At 45.6% G+C, this 17155-nt stretch overlaps 1 non-coding gene across 1 annotated transcript; it reads left to right on the forward strand.

The window, feature by feature from the left end:
• Window positions 1-16520: 16520 nt before the first annotated feature.
• Window positions 16521-16627, forward strand: LOC112999693 (small nucleolar RNA R71). Its single transcript, XR_003264902.1, has one exon. It is a non-coding gene; the product is annotated as a small nucleolar RNA R71 (small nucleolar RNA).
• The last annotated feature ends 528 nt before the right edge of the window (window positions 16628-17155 follow it).

Consider the following 17155-nt stretch of genomic DNA (forward strand, 5'->3'; position numbering starts at 1 on the left):
GGTAGCTCAAGATGATCCTGCCCCTGTTTTACCACAACAATATGCATGCGTATGCGTATGCGTATGCATGAATGTTTTCAAACGCAGCAAATTTTAGGGAAAGTTGGTTCAGGTTCAATTTTAATTAAGCGCTTGGGGCATCCCATGAACTGAGCGGAAGGGCTCAGGTGATCACAAATCAACGCAAGGTTTGAAACTAACGTGAGGACTAAAGCCTCGAATCCACGTTCATTTCTTCGAGAGATACAACAGACAGGAAATCCCTGGGGGAAATCCAGAAAACGCATAAAGATAAAGAACATGCAGCGACATCCTTAATTGCCCCAGCTTCTAAGCATAATATCGTTTGACGACATCAGAATTCACGGGTGAAGGTAACTCTTCACCATCCATGTTGGTAAGCACCAGGGCTCCTCCGGAGAAAGCCCTCTTCACAACAAAAGGCCCTTCGTAATTTGGGGCCCATTTCCCTCGATTGTCCTTGACAGCATGGGACATTTTCTTTAGCACAAGGTCTCCCTCATGGAACTTGCGCAAACGTACTTTCTTGTCGAATGCATTCTTCATTCTTTGCTGGTATAAGCGCCCATGACTCATGGCCGTTAAGCGCTTACCCTCAATGAGGTTGAGCTGGTCATAGCGCGTTTGAGCCCACTATGATTCCTTTAATCCGGATTCTGCCATGATCCTCAATGACGGGACTTCCACCTCAAACGGTAACACAGCCTCCATCCCATATACTAATGAGAACGGCGTTGCCCCAGTTGACGTTCGCACTGAAGTTCGGTAACCGTGTAATGCGAATGGGAGCATTTCATGCCAATCCTTGTACGACACGGTCATCTTTTGGATAATCTTTTTGATATTCTTATTGGCCGCTTCCACGACTCCATTCATCTTTGGCCGGTAGGGTGTGGAATTGTGATGCTGGATTTTAAACTCCTCGCACATTTCTTCCATCATCTTGTTATTCAGGTTGGTGCCGTTGTCCGTGATAATCTTCCTTGGCAAACCATATCGGCAGATGATCTCATTCTTAATGAACCTGACTACCACACCCCTCGTGACGTTGGTATAGGAAGCTGCCTCGACCCACTTGGTAAAATAATCTATCGCTACGAGGATGAAGCGATGACCATTCGAGGCCTTGGGCTCAATGGCCCCGATGACATCTATTCCCCACATGGAGAAAGGCCAAGGGGCGGACATGACATTCAAAGGATGTGGTGGGGCATTGACATTATCTGCGAATGCTTGACATTTGTGGCATTTCCTCACATGGACACAACAATCACTTTCCATGGTAAGCCAGTAATAACCTGCTCTTAGGATCTTCCTGGCCATAGCATGCCTGTTGGCGTGCATTCCAAACGAGCCCTTATGGACTTCCTCGATCATGTGATTTGCCTCCCTGGCATCCATACATCGCAGGAGTGTCATGTCGTGATTTCTCTTATACAATATGCTTCCGCTCATGAAGAAACCGGCTGCCAACCTTCTCAATGTCCTCTTATCATTGTCGGCAATCTCTGGCGAGTATTCTTTGCTTATGACATATCGCTTGATGTCGAAATACCAAGGCTTTCCGTCCCGTTCCTCTTCTACTTGGCAACAATGCGCAGGTTTGCCACGACACCAAAATTCAATGTAGGGTAGATCCCCGTGCGGTGTTAGTTGGAACATAGACGCCAAGGTAGCAAGTGCATCCGCCATTTGATTTTCCTCACGGGGAACATGATGGAAGGAAATCTCATCAAAGGTCTTAGCCAATTCCTTGATATAGGCTTTGTAGGGTATCAGCTTGGGATCTCTAGTTTCCCATTCCCCTCTCAGCTGATGGATTACCAATGCCGAGTCGCCGTACACCTTGAGTAGTTTGACATTGGAGTCAATCGCTGCCTGGACGGCTAGGGCACATGCTTCATATTCGGCCATGTTGTTGGTGCAGTCGAATCCTAGCCTGGCTGTGAAGGGTACACATTGATTGTCCGGAGAGACCAATACTGCCCCAACGCCATGACCTAGAATGTTTGATGCTCCGTCAAACCGTACGGTCCATTTGTCCCGATCTTCGTCCAATTTTTCCTCAAACAAGGCCATGATGTCCTCATCCGGGAATTCAGGATGCATGGGCTGATAGTCATTAAGAGGCTGTTGAGCCAAATAATCTGCTAAGGCGCTTCCTTTTATCGCCTTTTGGGTGACGTAGACTATATCAAACTCGGATAGCAGGACTTGCCACCGGGCGATTCGTCCCGTGAGAGCTGGCTTTTCAAAGATGTACTTAACCGGGTCCATCTTGGATATCAACCAGGTAGTATGGCTCAGCATGTACTGCCTTAGGCGATGGGATGCCCATACTAAAGCACAACACGTTCTTTCGAGCAAGGAGTAATTCATCTCACAGGTCGTGAACTTCTTACTTAGGTAGTAAACAGCGCGCTCTTTCTTCCCGGATTCGTCATGTTGCCCCAGCATACACCCCATTGACTCGTCCAAGATTGTCATGTACAAAATGAGAGGCCTTCCAGGTACTGGTGGCATAAGCACGGGAGGACTCATTAGGCACTTTTTGATCCTTCCAAAAGCCTCTTGGCAATCCTCATTCCAGCGATCAGTTTGGTTTTTGTGTAAGAGCTTGAACAACGGCTCACAAATGGCGGTGAGCTGCGATATGAATCTGGCAATATAATTCAAGCGCCCCAGGAAACCTCGGACTTGCCTCTCTGTACGGGGTTCTGGCATCTCAAGGATAGCCTTCACTTTTTCGGGGTCTACCTCTATCCCTTTCTGGCTTACAATGAAACCAAGCAATTTCCTTGATTTGACCCCAAAGGTACACTTAGCGGGGTTCAACCTTAATTGATATTTCTTAAGCCTTTCGAACAACTTCTGCAGGTTGACAAGGTGTTCTTCCTCGGATTTAGATTTAGCAATTATGTCGTCCACGTAGACCTCGATCTCTTGATGCATCATATCATGGAACAAAGCTACCATGGCCCGTTGATAAGTTGCCTTGGCATTCTTGAGTCCAAAGGACATCACCTTATAACAGAACGTCCCCCACAGGGTGACGAAAGTAGTCTTTTCCATATCCTCGGGCGCCATCTTTATCTGATTGTAACCGGAGAAACCTTCCATGAAGGAAAATAAAGCGAAATTGACCGTGTTATCTACGAGGATATCGATGTGTGGTAAAGGAAAATTGTCCTTGGGACTGGCTCGATTCAGGTCCCGATAATCCATACACATTCGTACTTTCCCATCTTTCTTAGGGACCGGTACGATGTTGGCAACCCACTCTGGATACCGAGCGACGGCCAGAAATCCAGCGTCAAATTGCTTCTTCACTTCTTCTTTTATCTTTAAGGATGTTTCGGGCTTCATCCTTCTCAGTTTCTGTTTTACCGGGGAACACTCGGGATTTAGAGGTAATCGGTGCTGTACAATGTCAGAACTCAAACCGGGCATATCTTGGTATGACCAAGCAAAGATGTCTTGGTAGTCTTTTAGCAGGATTATTAATTCTTCATGGATAGGTGCGGTAATACCTGTACCTATCTTTACTTCCCTTTTTCCACTTCCAATTCCTAAGTCTACCAGCTCTGTTTCTTCTTGATGAGGCCCCATTTCTTGGTCCTCATGGGCGACCATTCTTTCTAATTCTGGGGGAAGTCCCACATCCTCGTTTCCTTCATCTTCCGTTTGACTCATTTCTTGCTCGAAGTCGATAGGCGGGTCCCAGGTATTAGTACCTTCGGGGGACTCGTCATCGGATCTGCCGTTTCAGAAAAAGACGTAATCATGCAAATGAATGAGAATGGGTAGAGACGTAGGAACAAATGAAGAAAGATCCTTGTATTATAAAATCAACAACAAAAGACACAAAGCCTTAACAAAAGGAAAAACTCTAAAGCCTAGGCCCAACTATAGAGCTTTTAAAACCGTAAAGGTTTACATTATGCTTGTTGCGTAAATGCCGGGGCGTTCCTCCACTCGCCAATTTCCCAGCTGGAAATCAGGAGGGCATGGTCATACCAAATCTAATGTACTCGGAACATCATCTTCGTATATCGCGACCACTTGACCTTTGTCTCCCAGACCCACGCTTATAAAGCTTCTACTTATGTGGTAGGGCGGGCTTCCTTCACTTTCTTGTCTCCAACGCGAGCTTTGACCACTGCTCTTCCTTCCCGCGATGCTTCTTTTCATGTCTGCCTGAGTGGGCTTATAGCCTAAACCATACTTCCCACGATTTCCTTGGGAATTTATCAGGCTAGTTATGCCGCCGTTGTCTTTGCCTAAACCCATTCCGGGTTCATAACCGTTCCCCAACATAACTCGGGCCATCATTACTGCTGCATCGGACAGACAAGGCTGCCCAGAGAAGGAGTCCACGGAGGAAATGCTGACCACCTCAAAAGACTGGAAAGCGGTTTCTAACGATTCTTCTGCGGCTTCCACATAAGGCATAGAGGATGGGCAGCTTACCAAGATGTCTTCCTCGCCTGACACGATGACCAAGTGCCCCTCCACTACGAATTTCAACTTTTGGTGGAGTGTAGAAGGCACAACTCCCACAGAGTGGATCCACGGGCGCCCCAACAGACAGCTGTAAGGGGGGTTAATATCCACTATTTGGAAGGTGACTTGACAGGTGTGAGGGCCTATTTGTACTGGGAGATCGATCTCTCCCCTAACCTCTCGGCGAGTGCCGTCGAAGGCACGAACCACCATTGAACTCGGCTTTAAGTGGGAAGCATTGAATGGTAATTTCTCCAAAGTGCTCTTAGGCATCACGTTTAAACTGGAACCATTATCGATGAGCACCTTGGCTACGATATGGTCCATACACTTGACTGATACATGTAAAGCCTTATTATGCCCTCTCCCCTCGGCAGGGATTTCTTCTTCGGCGAAGGCAAGATAGTTGTTGGCAGTGATATTGTTGACCAGCCCTCGGAAACCTTCTACCGAGATATCTTGGGCCACATGGGCCTCGTTCAGAACTTTTACTAGCAGAGCCTGATGAGGCTCAGAGCTCATAAGTAACTCCAACAGCGAGACCCTGGCCGGGGTTTTGTTGAGCTGTTCGATAACCTTGAATTCGCTCTGCTGAATTATCCGGAGGAACTCGCTGGCTTCCTCTAGCGACACCTCCTTTTTACCATCCTTTTTCTCCGGGGGGCCCTTTGCTGGAATATCTTTATTCGAAGCGTGGGGTGCTTCACCATCTTGTTCCTCCACCACTTTTCCTTTTCCCTTGACATCCGCGGGTTGGACTGGTAGGTCCAGAGGCGCGAACACACGACCACTACGGGTCACACCACTCAGTCCCGTGATATTTGTTACTTTAGCTGACAACAAGCTGACGTCAGTGGCTTCTTCTTCCTTCTCCCTTGGAGGTGTATATCTCCACGGGACTGCGTGGCTATTTTGGTACGGGAAAGGAACAGGTTTGGCTACTAAGGGGTGTCCAGGCTTTTGCGAAGCTGCGCTTTTAGTGAAGTATATCACCAAGGGTTTGGGCTTCGCAACACTGCTCCCCTCCATGGATTGCATGCATATATGATGCTCTTCTTTTCCTTCACTGCTGACTTCCAGTCGACCTTGATCTATCATCCGCTGTAACAATTCCTCTACTCCCAAACACGTCTCCATGTCATGCAGCTCGCCGGAATGCAGCAAACAGGAGTCTTCCTTACACCCACTATGGGGAATCACACCTCCCGTTTGTAGGGCCTCAAAGATAAACCTCTTAGGGGTTGCCACATCCCTTAAAGGTTTAGACCTGTGCGGCCTATCGGACTCAACGGCGTTAACCGCTCCCCCTCCATGATTGGCGAGCGGGTTGGTTCTCACATTGGGCCGATCCTCTTGGAAAGTCAGCCATCCAGCATCCATTAAATGTTGGACCTTGTATTTAAGGGCCAAGCATTTTTCAACGGAATGCCCCGGGACACCCCCATGGTACTTGCAAGTTGCGTTAGGGTCATACCACTTCGGGAAAGGGGGTTCGAGGACCCTTCTGGGAGTTACCACGACCAAATGATTGGCGATGAGGGATGGCAAAAGGTCTTCGTACGTCATTGGGAGTGGGGTGAATTCCGGAAATGGCCTCGGAGGGAAATTCCTTGTCGTGTTGGAATTACCGGCCGGGCGAGTCGTGTTCGGAGTTGGAACTTGGGGAGCTTCCCTCTGGGTGAGTGCCTTAGGCTGCACGGGTGTTGAACTAGAGGCGTTCCCGGTATGAGCCGAGAAGCTCGGGTGATGTTGCGCGTACTGATGGGTACCATGAGGCGTTTGCTGGGGTTTGACCCACGCGGGTGTTGAAGAGACGGCATGGGCATCTCCTTCCTTCCTTTTTGCCCCTGTTGCCCCGATTCTTTTGGCATTCGCATTTGTGGAGGAAACGTAATCAAAATTTCCTCTTTTCAATCCTACCTCAATTCTTTCCCCGGCAAATACTAGATCCGCAAAGCTGGACGGCATGTAACCTACTAGCTTCTCATAGTAGAACACTGGCAGAGTGTCTACCATCATGGTGATCATCTCTCTCTCAACCATGGGAGGAGCTACTTGTGTCGCCAAATCCCTCCACCGCTGCGCATATTCTTTAAAGGTTTCACCCTCTTTCTTGAACATATTCTGCAGTTGAGTGCGGTCGGGAGCCATATCAGAATTGTACTGATACTGCCTTAGGAAGGCAGTAATCAGATCCTTCCAAGTACGGATACGGGAAGCTTCCAAATTAGTGTACCACACTACCGCGGCTCCGGCCAAGCTATCTTGAAAGAAGTGTATTAATAGCTTTTCATCCTTAGAATGGGCGCCCATCTTACGGCAATACATCTTGAGATGGTTTTTCGGACAAGTCGTCCCTTTATACTTGTCGAAGTCCGACACTTTGAACTTCGGGGGAATAACAACATCGGGTACTAAGCAAAGATCCGTCATGTCTGCGAACGGATAGTCCCCAAATCCTTCCACGGCCCTCAATCTTTCCTCAAGGAGATCGAGCTTCCTCCTTTCTTCAGTTGCTGGGGGCGGTCCTTCCGTGGACAAAACTATTGGTGGCGCCGCGATGTTGGGTTGAGGCAACGTGCCTGGTGCCGGCCCTTCGGGGATCGGGGGATAGAACTCGACATCCCTTCGAGCATAGTCTTGAGTGTCTTTATGGACTTCGTCGGGCTGTTGAGGAGGCTCTCTTTCAAGGACGGGAGAAGCAATGTGGCCCGCATCTTCTTGCAAGACGGGTGGTGAGTAGTTGGGCGGCAATCCATAAGGGTAAGCCGCTCGGTTGTATCCCAGGTGATGGCTGCCATCGTGCCCCAGTGTGTCCCTTCCCTGTCCTACTATGTTTGAGGGAGGATGGTGCGCAGTTGCCAAGAGAGTCGGGTCTGCTTCGGCAGCCGAACTGACAGCGGCAGCGGTGGCCGCGTTCTTCTCCATGAGCTGCCTCATACCTAACATGGCCTCCATCATGGAGGCCATTTGTTCTTTCAGAGCCGACATGTCGGCTTTCATCTGTTCCTGCGTCTCCTCTTGATCACCCATCGTTCTAGATTTGGATCTGGTGCGATAGGGATGCCTTGTGGCGCGTTTAGTTATGGTGTTTTTCCCTAAAAAACCAAACGTGAGGAGTGGGTAAAGAAAAAATGCATGCTAGAGATGAAATGTAGGAGTGATTTGATTTGCACAAGCTTTTTGGAGTAGAAACATGGGACCAACTCATTTTATTTCAAAAAGAAAGTCGTATCTAGTCAAGGTCTGAGAGACCATACAAGTTTCCTAACGATTTCTAATTATGTGGGCCATTAAGTCTATCATATGCTGACAATAGCCGAGAAGTCCATGATCTCTTCGAGGGCGGACTAGGTGTCTGCCATCGCCTTGGCCTTGGCTAACAAGCGGGGAAGTTCTTGACTCCCGTTCAAGGTAAGAGCAAACCGATCCATCCACATGGTTGCCTCTTGGTGTAAAGAGTCGATCACCCTTCCTCTAGCCTCTTTTTCCGCGTATACTTGAGCATACTCGTCCGCGATTCTATGCTCGTGGGCCGTGGCTAGACCTAACTCTTCTTAGTACTTGGCGATGATAGCTAGCATGTTGGTCTCCGTCTCGCATAAACGCTGAGACAAGCTTCTTTTGGACCTTGAACAAGCAACTAACTCCTCTTTCAGAACCATGCTATGTGCTCGCGACTGGTCCCTCTCTTCCCTTCGCAGCTTGAGTTCACTATTGCTACCCCATAGAGCTCCGCGAAATTTATTCCGGCCATACTCTTCCTTGCGAGCCCTCTTGGTCTCTTGTTCAAGGGCTCTTGCGGTAATTGTATTCTCTTCCCGTAACCCGGCGCACTCCTTCCGAATGTGTGTTGCGGCAAACTTGAACTTCTCCTTGGCAAGTTTCGCCTTTCCTAACTCGCTTTTGAGAGCTTGGACTTCTTCGTCCTCTTCCGGCGCTTCAAAACTCTCTTCGCTGACGACTTTTAACTTGGCGAGCCAATCTAAACCTCGTATATGAACTTTCAGCCATTCATGGTAGCCACCAATGATGCCATTACGAATGCCTCTAAGTTCTTGATCTTTCCTTAACGGGGTTTCCCATGCCTTATGGATTCTTTGTATAGTCTTGGAATTTTGTGCGCCAAAATCCCTCACAAGGAAAGGAGACATGCTTTCTTCCGTCGGTGCTCCCCTCATGGGGTACCCTAGTTGTCTTATAGCGAGCGCGGGATTGTAGTTAATACAACCCCTCGTTCCTACCAGCGGAATGTTTGGGTATCCTCCACATGAGAAAAGGACTCCTTCTTTTCTTTCCTTCCATCGGGGGAACCAACTGATTGTTCTACCTCCTATCCCGGCCAAAAGCTGGTCCCAATCTATTCTCCTCTTTTCAGTACACGAGCGATGGCTCAGGAGCGGACATGGATGTCTTGTGTCTTGTTAGAACAAGTGCGAAACCAACCAAACACAGAGGGCGGGCAAGCAACAGATGATCCGTGCGCTACTCTTTTCGCACCTTCGGTCAAATGTGTCAAATAGATCTGCCAAGACAGCTACCACCGGACTTTCCTTGCTATGGTGGTAGGCAAGGAAAGCGTCGATTGCTGCTAGGTCCACCAAACCATCCACGTTTGGAAAGAGGACGACCCCAAAAATTAGCAAAGCTAACACATCCATAAATGGGACCCAATCTCCTTGATTGGCCATACCCCTCGCCTTGTCTTCTAGGTACCCCCGTGGTAGGCCCGCTATGCCGTTCCGAGTCTGTTTTATGCGGTCCAAACCTCTTGCTGAATCCTTGACCACAGTTGCAATTCTGCTCAAAGAGGGGAGACACCCGGATGAAAGATATGGTTTTCTTCCCCCGAGAGGACATCCTAGAATTTCCTCAAATTCTTCAATGGTTGGTACTAATTGGAAGTCTCCGAATGTGAAGCATCTCAAAGGCTGGTCGTAGTATTGGGTGAGTGATGCAATGGCTTCTATGGATACCTCTGCTAAGGTCAACTCTAAGATCTTTCCGTAAGTCTTGCGGGAAGCTTGCATTTGGAGAGGTTCCATCAACCGCCCTAATTCCTTGATGCTGGTGGTATCTAAGCTTTTAACCTTGACTTGGTAGAACCTCTTGCCGGTTTGATTTGTTCCCATGCTTGCTAAAGTGAGACAAAAGCTGGTGCAAATCAAAACTCCGATATCTCATGGGTGGAATGGATGAATGCATGAAGGAATGCATATAACACAGATGCAATCTAGGAATGCGGGGGTCTGGGGAATTCGTCCCCTTCTTAGACACAACGCCTAGGGGTAGCAAAGTGCCCCAACGTACGTTTTTAAGAAGGCGACACGGACCCTCCGTTGGTTTGTTTAGAGAAGGGATCAAGACAGAACCCATATGTGATGCCTATGCAAAAGACACAATGCGGGAATGTACACAGTATGACAATATTCACTGAACATAAGCAAAAGGGTATATGATACTTATGCATGGCAGTGTGAAAAATGGCACGCAGCGTGTTTGCTCGTGCCCCTATTTAAGGGACCTATAAGGGAGAGAACTAACTAGGCATTTAGTGATAACCCCCAAGGTAGTCATATCTCTTTTGATAGTTTCTAGAGGTATCATTCTCTTCGAAAAACATATTGCAGCAGTAGGGACTACTAGCAACAATAAGTTTTCAAAGAAAAAAGCTCTAGATGAGGGTTCACTGTAATCAAGCAAGTCGGAGACCTAGCATGACCACAGATTCACCTCCGCTCCTTATGTTCCCATGAACCCAGGTATAGGGCCCTTTTTCACTCACAGTGTGTGCAAATAGTGTTGGTGTTTGTGTGCATCAAATGAATAAATATTTACCCCATGCATACATTTTAAAACGCACTAAAAGCAACAAAGAGTTTATATACATAAGAACATAATGAAGGGAAACCAACAAAGGGATAAGTCACGGTAAAACATTGCACAAGATTAAATGGCCTAACTCTCTAAAAACAGTCCCCAGTGGAGTCGCCAACTGTTGCAACCTACCCTTCGGCGGGAGGGCGACGCGAGACTCGCAGGATGCGTGTTCCACGAAAGGAATACGCGCGGAGTCGCCACCAACGTTTATTTGAGGAAAACGTCGGAAAAGACGCGATCTACGAACTTTTAAGTGAAAGGTTCGGGAGTTGTATTTACGCACGAGGAAGGTATTAGCACCCCACACGTCCGTCCCAAGGGACGGCAGCCTTTAATCGAATGTGCAAACATGACTTTGATTTTTACGTTCCCTTTTATGTCCTTATATCCTTTATACCCTTTTTATATTTTTCCCTTTTTGTGGTCGACAAGGGTGTTTCCCTTTGCTCCTACGTATTCCTCAATTTGCGATGAGGAAATCAGACCTACGTAGTTCTTTCTTATCAAGTGATTCTTTTTTACTTAAGAGGTGATCATTTTAAGGCGTTGGACCTTGAAAATGATCCATTTTACTTAGTGAGAAATTGAAATGACAAACTTCAAAAGCCTATTTTTATGGACGAGCTTGACTAGGCGAGTTGATTTTAGCCTTAGTTTCACTTTAGTTATTAATCAATTCGATTAAGAATGAGAAATCCCAAAGAGAAAACGTCCGATTGATTTTCCGCTTTATTTTGCTAAAAGATATTTTTTTTATTATTATATTATTTTTTACCTCTTTTTTGATTTCCAACGTGGTTACGGCACGACCGAACGGTCGGAATTTATTTTAACCGAAGTTAACGGATAATACAATTCAAACGTTCGGTGGAAATTGATTTTTATTTTTAAGTTAAGCGAGAAATTACTTAAGTAAAATGGCTTAAGCACGTCAACAGGGGGTATAAAAAGTAAACAAAACGAGAATAAAAATGCACGAAACACAATGTGGACCACTACGGGTACATAGAATGAATCGAAAAGCTTGGTTCGAGGTACTTACCCGTTGAAGATCAAAGAACGATGAAGAACGAATGAAGAACGTCGAAGAACGGTCGAAAACCTTCGCGAAATTCCTCACGAAAAATGTTACGGAAACATTTCGGAAGCGCCTTGGCTTAGATTTTCTTCACGGAAGCAATTTTTCCAAGCAAATTCGAAAGAGAGAGAAGTGCCTAAGGGGCTGAACCCTTTTCTTCTTCACTTCCTCCCCTATTTATAGCAAAATAGGGGAGGTGCTTGCCGCCCAGCTCGCCCAGGCGAGCCAGGTTGCTTCCTCCAGAAGCAACAGCCTTCTGGAGGAATATTCTGGAGGGCCTAAGTGGGCCTGGGTGCTATTTGCACCCCCATTTTTACTAAGTACACCCCCCTCTGCTTTTTTTTGGTGATTCTTTTTTCGTAAAGTTACGGAAACTTACGAATTTCGTAACGATACTTGTTTTCTTTCCATAATGTTACGGAACCTTGCGGATTACATAATCATCCCCTTTTTGACTTACGGAATGTTACGGAACCTCACTTAATTATGCAACGATGCTTCCATTTGATTTCCGGTGTGTCACGGAAACTTACGGATTGTGCATCAATATTTTTTGGTTTTCCGGCATGTCCTGGAATTTCACAAATTGCCTAATGATGGGTGCCAAGCACCTCACAAGGACCAAAGAAAGGTCGCATGTCATCAAGCAAAGGTCCTCGGACGAAATTAGGGTATGACAATCTCCCTGTTAGAAATTTCTGCCTGTCCATTGGTCTGGGGGTGGTATGGTGTGGATACCCTGTGTACCACCCCGTACTTTTTAAGCAGGGCATGCATTGTTCTGTTGCAAAAATGGGTTCCTTGATCACTAACAATTGCTTTAGGTACTCCAAACCTGCAAAATAGATTAGACCTGACAAAATCTGCAACAACCTTAGCATCATTAGTTCTAGTGGGCTTGGCTTCCACCCATTTTGAAACATAGTCAACTGCAAGGAGAATTTAAACATAACCAAAAGAGACAGGAAAAGGGCCCATGAAATCTATACCCCAGACATCAAACACCTCACAGAATAGCATAGGTTGTTGAGGCATTTGTTGTCGCCATGTAAGTGTATTTCCTGCTCTCTGACATTGCTCACAAGTGCTGCAGATCTTCCACGCATCTTTAAAGATGGTGGGCCAATAAAAACCACAATCAAGCACTTTGCGAGTTGTCCTTTGAACACCCAGATGACCTCCCAGTGCGGAAGAATGACAGAACTGCAGGACTGAGTCAGTCTCATGATCTGGAATGCATCGTCTAATGACCTGATCACTGCACAATTTCCACAAGTAGGGATCATCCCAAACAAAATGCTTAGCATCACTTTTAATTTTATCTTTTTGGGCCTTAGAAGCTAAGGGAGGAAAAACAGAAGCAACCAAATAATTGACAATGTTAGCAAACCAGGGAGTAGAAAGAGAGTCAGAAATACTATACAGTATATACAAATGATCATCTGGGAAATCATCCCGAATGGGTGAATTCGCATCCGATACACGTTCGATCCGACTCAAATGATCAACAACTAAATTTTGTGCTCCGCTCCTATCACGGATCTCCAAGTCAAACTCTTGAAGCCAGAGCATCCATCGGATCAACCTAGGCTTAGAATCAGCCTTCTTCAACAAGTACTTTAGAGCTGCATGGTCAGTATAAACAATGATGCGGGTACCAAGCAAATAAGATTGAAATTTTTCAAGAGCAAAAACTATGGCTAGAAGCTCCTTCTCAGTATTCGCTTTGGCAGCATCTAAAGTCCTAGAAGCATAATATATCACCCTGGGCAGTTTATCAATTTTTTGAGCAAGGACAGCCCCCAATTCATAATTTGATGCATCACACATAAGCTCAAAAGGGGTTGTCCAATCGGGTGCCTGGATGATGGGGGTGGTAGTCAGCGCTCTTTTGAGGCAATCAAAAGCCTCTTTGCATCTGTCATTAAAGTCAAACTCCACCTCCTTTTGCAACAAGTTGGACAGTGGAAGGGCTACTTTGCTAAAATCCCTTATAAAGCGCCTGTAGAATCCTGCATGACCAAGAAAAGATCGCACCTCTCGCACACAAGAGGGGTAAGGCAATTGTGAAATAATAGAAATTTTTGCAGGATCTACTTCAATACCCTTATTGGAAATAATGTGGCCTAAAACTATACCTTGCTCAACCATAAAATGACATTTTTCAAAATTTAGAACAAGGTTAGTTTCAATGCATCTATTCAAAACGTTTTCCAAACTATCCAGACAACCATCAAAAGAGGATCCATACACAGTGAAATCATCCATGAACACCTCTATGCAATTTTCTAAGAAGTCACTGAAAATACTAATCATGCACCGCTGGAAGGTACCAGGGGCATTGCACAGGCCGAAAGGCATCCTCCTATAGGCAAAAGTGTCGAAGGGGCAGGTGAATGTGGTATTTTCCTGATCCTCAGGAGCAATAGTAATTTGCATATAACCAGAAAAACCATCAAGGAAACAGTAGTGAGATTGACCTACCAGGCGCTCAAGCATCTGGTCAATGAATGGCAGGGGAAAATGGTCCTTTTTGGTAACTTGGTTCAGCCTCCTATAGTCAATGCAGACTCTCCAACTATTCTGCACCCGAGTAGGAATCAGCTCCTCCTTCTCATTTTTTATCACTATGAGGCCAGTCTTCTTCGGGACTACCTGGACGGGACTCACCCATTGGCTGTCGGAGATAGGATAAATGATTCCAGCTTGCAAAAGCTTGGTTATCTCCTTCTTCACTACATCAAGAATCACCGGGTTGAGTCTTCTCTGTGGCTGTCTTACTGGTTTAGCTCCATCCTCTAAATTTATTTGATGCATACATGTGGATGGGCTAATACTAGGAATGTCCGCCAGGGTCCAGCCTATAGCCTTCTTATGCTTCTTGAGAACAGACAACAACTTCTCCTCTTGCTCATCAGTAAGGGAGGCAGATATAATCACTGGTAAACTTTTGCTATCATCCAAGTAAGCGTATTTTAAATTTGATGGCAGAGGCTTCAATTCTGGTGTGGTTGGCTGGGTAGTGGTAGAAGGAGATGGTTTCTCTGCCTGTACCTCATAAAGAAAGTCAGAGGTATGTGTACTTCCTGAAACATGGTTAGTCCTATCTGACTCTATAAAATCAATCTCAAGAGGTAAAACACCACCACCAGACATGCAATCAATATCACTTTCAGATTCACTTTCAGCATCAAATTCAGACATATGATCAAGTACAATTTCAGACTCAATGCATGAAGAGTGAGAGGTATGCAGATTAGAGTAAAGATCAGTCATGTATTCATCAACAACATGGTCAATTATTTCAGCACGAAATACAGAAAGATCTTCAGATGGGTATTTCATAGCATCCAGAATATTAAAATGAACAGTTATATCACCAAACTCCATGGATAGTGTGCCTGCATAAACATCTATCTTAGTTCTAGCAGTTTTCATAAAGGGTCTGCCTAGAATGATGGGAACTGATCCTTGATAAAATCCATCTTCCATATTCAAAATATAAAAATCAACAGGGAAAATTAGTTCACCAACTCTAACTAAGACATCTTCTATGAAACCAACAGGGTAGGCAACACTTCTATTAGCTAAATGAATTACCACATCAGTTGACTGCAAGGGACCTAGAGATAGAGAATTAAAAATAGACAGAGGCATAACACTAACAGAAGCTCCTAAATCTAGCATGGCATTGTCAAACTTACTATTCCCTATAATACAAGGTATGCTGAATGTACCTGGATCTTTACATTTTTCAGGAATTTGAGGAACAAATTTACTAATCAGTGCAGAGACATTTCTGCCCATGCTAATTCGTTCACTTCCTTTAAGCTTCCTCTTATTAGTGCACAGCTCCTTCAAGAATTTGGCATATATTGGAATTTGCTTTATTGCATCCAGAAGAGGTATGTTTACCTCTATTTTTCTGAATGTTTCCAAGATCTCTTTCTCTGCCTCTTCCATTTTTTTGTTGGAAACTGCTCTTGGAGGGAATGGAAGAGGAGGAATGTGTTGCTTCTGCAAATCAGAATTACCAGTGGAAGATTCACCTGCACAGAAATTGTTAGGTAAATTTTTGTCGTTACCTTTTCCTGGAGTAGAGTGAAGTTTGGCAAGTTCATTTGCAGATGAGGAAGGTGTTACGGGTTGAGGTCCTTGACACTGCTTTCCCGACCTCAATGAAATGGCACTGACATTTTTGGGATTTTGGACAGCTTGGGAAGGCAGCTTGTCAGAATTCTGGGACTGTTGTTGATTCAATTGTGTAGCCAATTGTCCCATCTGATTGGTTAAGCTCTGAATGAAGGCTCTGGTCTCTTGTTGAAACTGCATGTTCTGCATAGTCATTTGCCTCACAAGTTCTTCGAGGGAAGGTTGTGGAGGAGCCTCAACTGTTGGTTGTTTCTGGGGCTGTTGTTGTTGTTGGATTGGTGGAGGAATGTATGGTCTGCTTGGGCCAACAGCATTTTGGAAGGAAGGAGCAGGCTGCTGTTGTTGTTGCTGAGGGCTAGACCATCTGAGATTAGGGTGATTCCTCCATCCAGGGTTGTATCTGTTGCTGGAGAGGTCATAATTGTTCTGCTGTGGTTGATTTTGCTGTTGAGGTTGAGGAGGTCTATTGTAAATATTAGCAGCATAAGCTTCGGGCTGCTCAATTGCTCCAGGTTGCCGCATGGAAGGGCAAAGGTCTGTATGGTGGTCAGCAAAGGAGCACAAACCACAGACCCTTGCAACAGGTACAGATTTCTGGTTCAAGGCCAGCTGGGTTACCAAGTTAACCAATGCATCCAGTTTGCCTTCAAGCTTCTTAGTTTCAGATGATGCAACTGAGTTTGTAGCTACCTCATGCACTCCTCTAATGACAATAGCATCATTTCTGGCGCTAAACTGTTGGGAGTTGGAAGCCATCTTCTCAATTAAATTTCAGGCTTTAGCAGGAGTCATGTCTCCAAGGGCTCCACCATTGGCAGCATCTATCATACTTCTCTCCATATTACTGAGTCCTTCATAAAAATATTAGAGAATCAGCTACTTTGAAATCTGATGGTGAGGGCAACTGGCACATAGTTTTTTAAATCTCTCCCAGTATTCATACAGGCTCTCTCCACTGAGTTGTCTAATACCTGAGATATCCTTCCTGATGGCTGTGGTCCTGGAAGCATGGAAATTTTTTTCTAAGAATACTCTCTTCAGGTCATCCCAGCTCGTGATGGACCTTGGAGCAAGGTAATACAACCAGTCCTTTGCCACTCCCTCTAAAGAATGAGGAAAAGCCTTCAGAAATATATGATCCTCTTGGACATCTGGGGGTTTCATGGTGGAGCAGACAATATGAAATTCCTTCAAATATTTGTGCGGGTCTTCACCTGCAAGGCCATGAAACTTTGGAAGCAAATGAATCCGTCCAGTTTTAAGAACATATGGGATATCCTCATCAGGGTATTGGATGCACAAGCTTTCGTAGGTGAAATCAGGTGCAGCCATTTCCCTTAGAGTCCTCTCACGGGGTGGAGGTTGTGCCATGTTCTCAGAATGTTCAAAATCAGAATTCTTAAAATCAGAATACTCAAAATTGTAATGCTCAAAATCAGGATGGTCAAAATCACCAATAACAAAATGCACAGATTCACCAGTAATGGAATGCTCAGGATGATCAAAAGGTATAAAATGATG

This window comes from Glycine max, chromosome 15 (assembly GCF_000004515.6).
Source record: "Glycine max cultivar Williams 82 chromosome 15, Glycine_max_v4.0, whole genome shotgun sequence".
NCBI classification, from domain to species: Eukaryota; Viridiplantae; Streptophyta; class Magnoliopsida; order Fabales; family Fabaceae; genus Glycine; species Glycine max.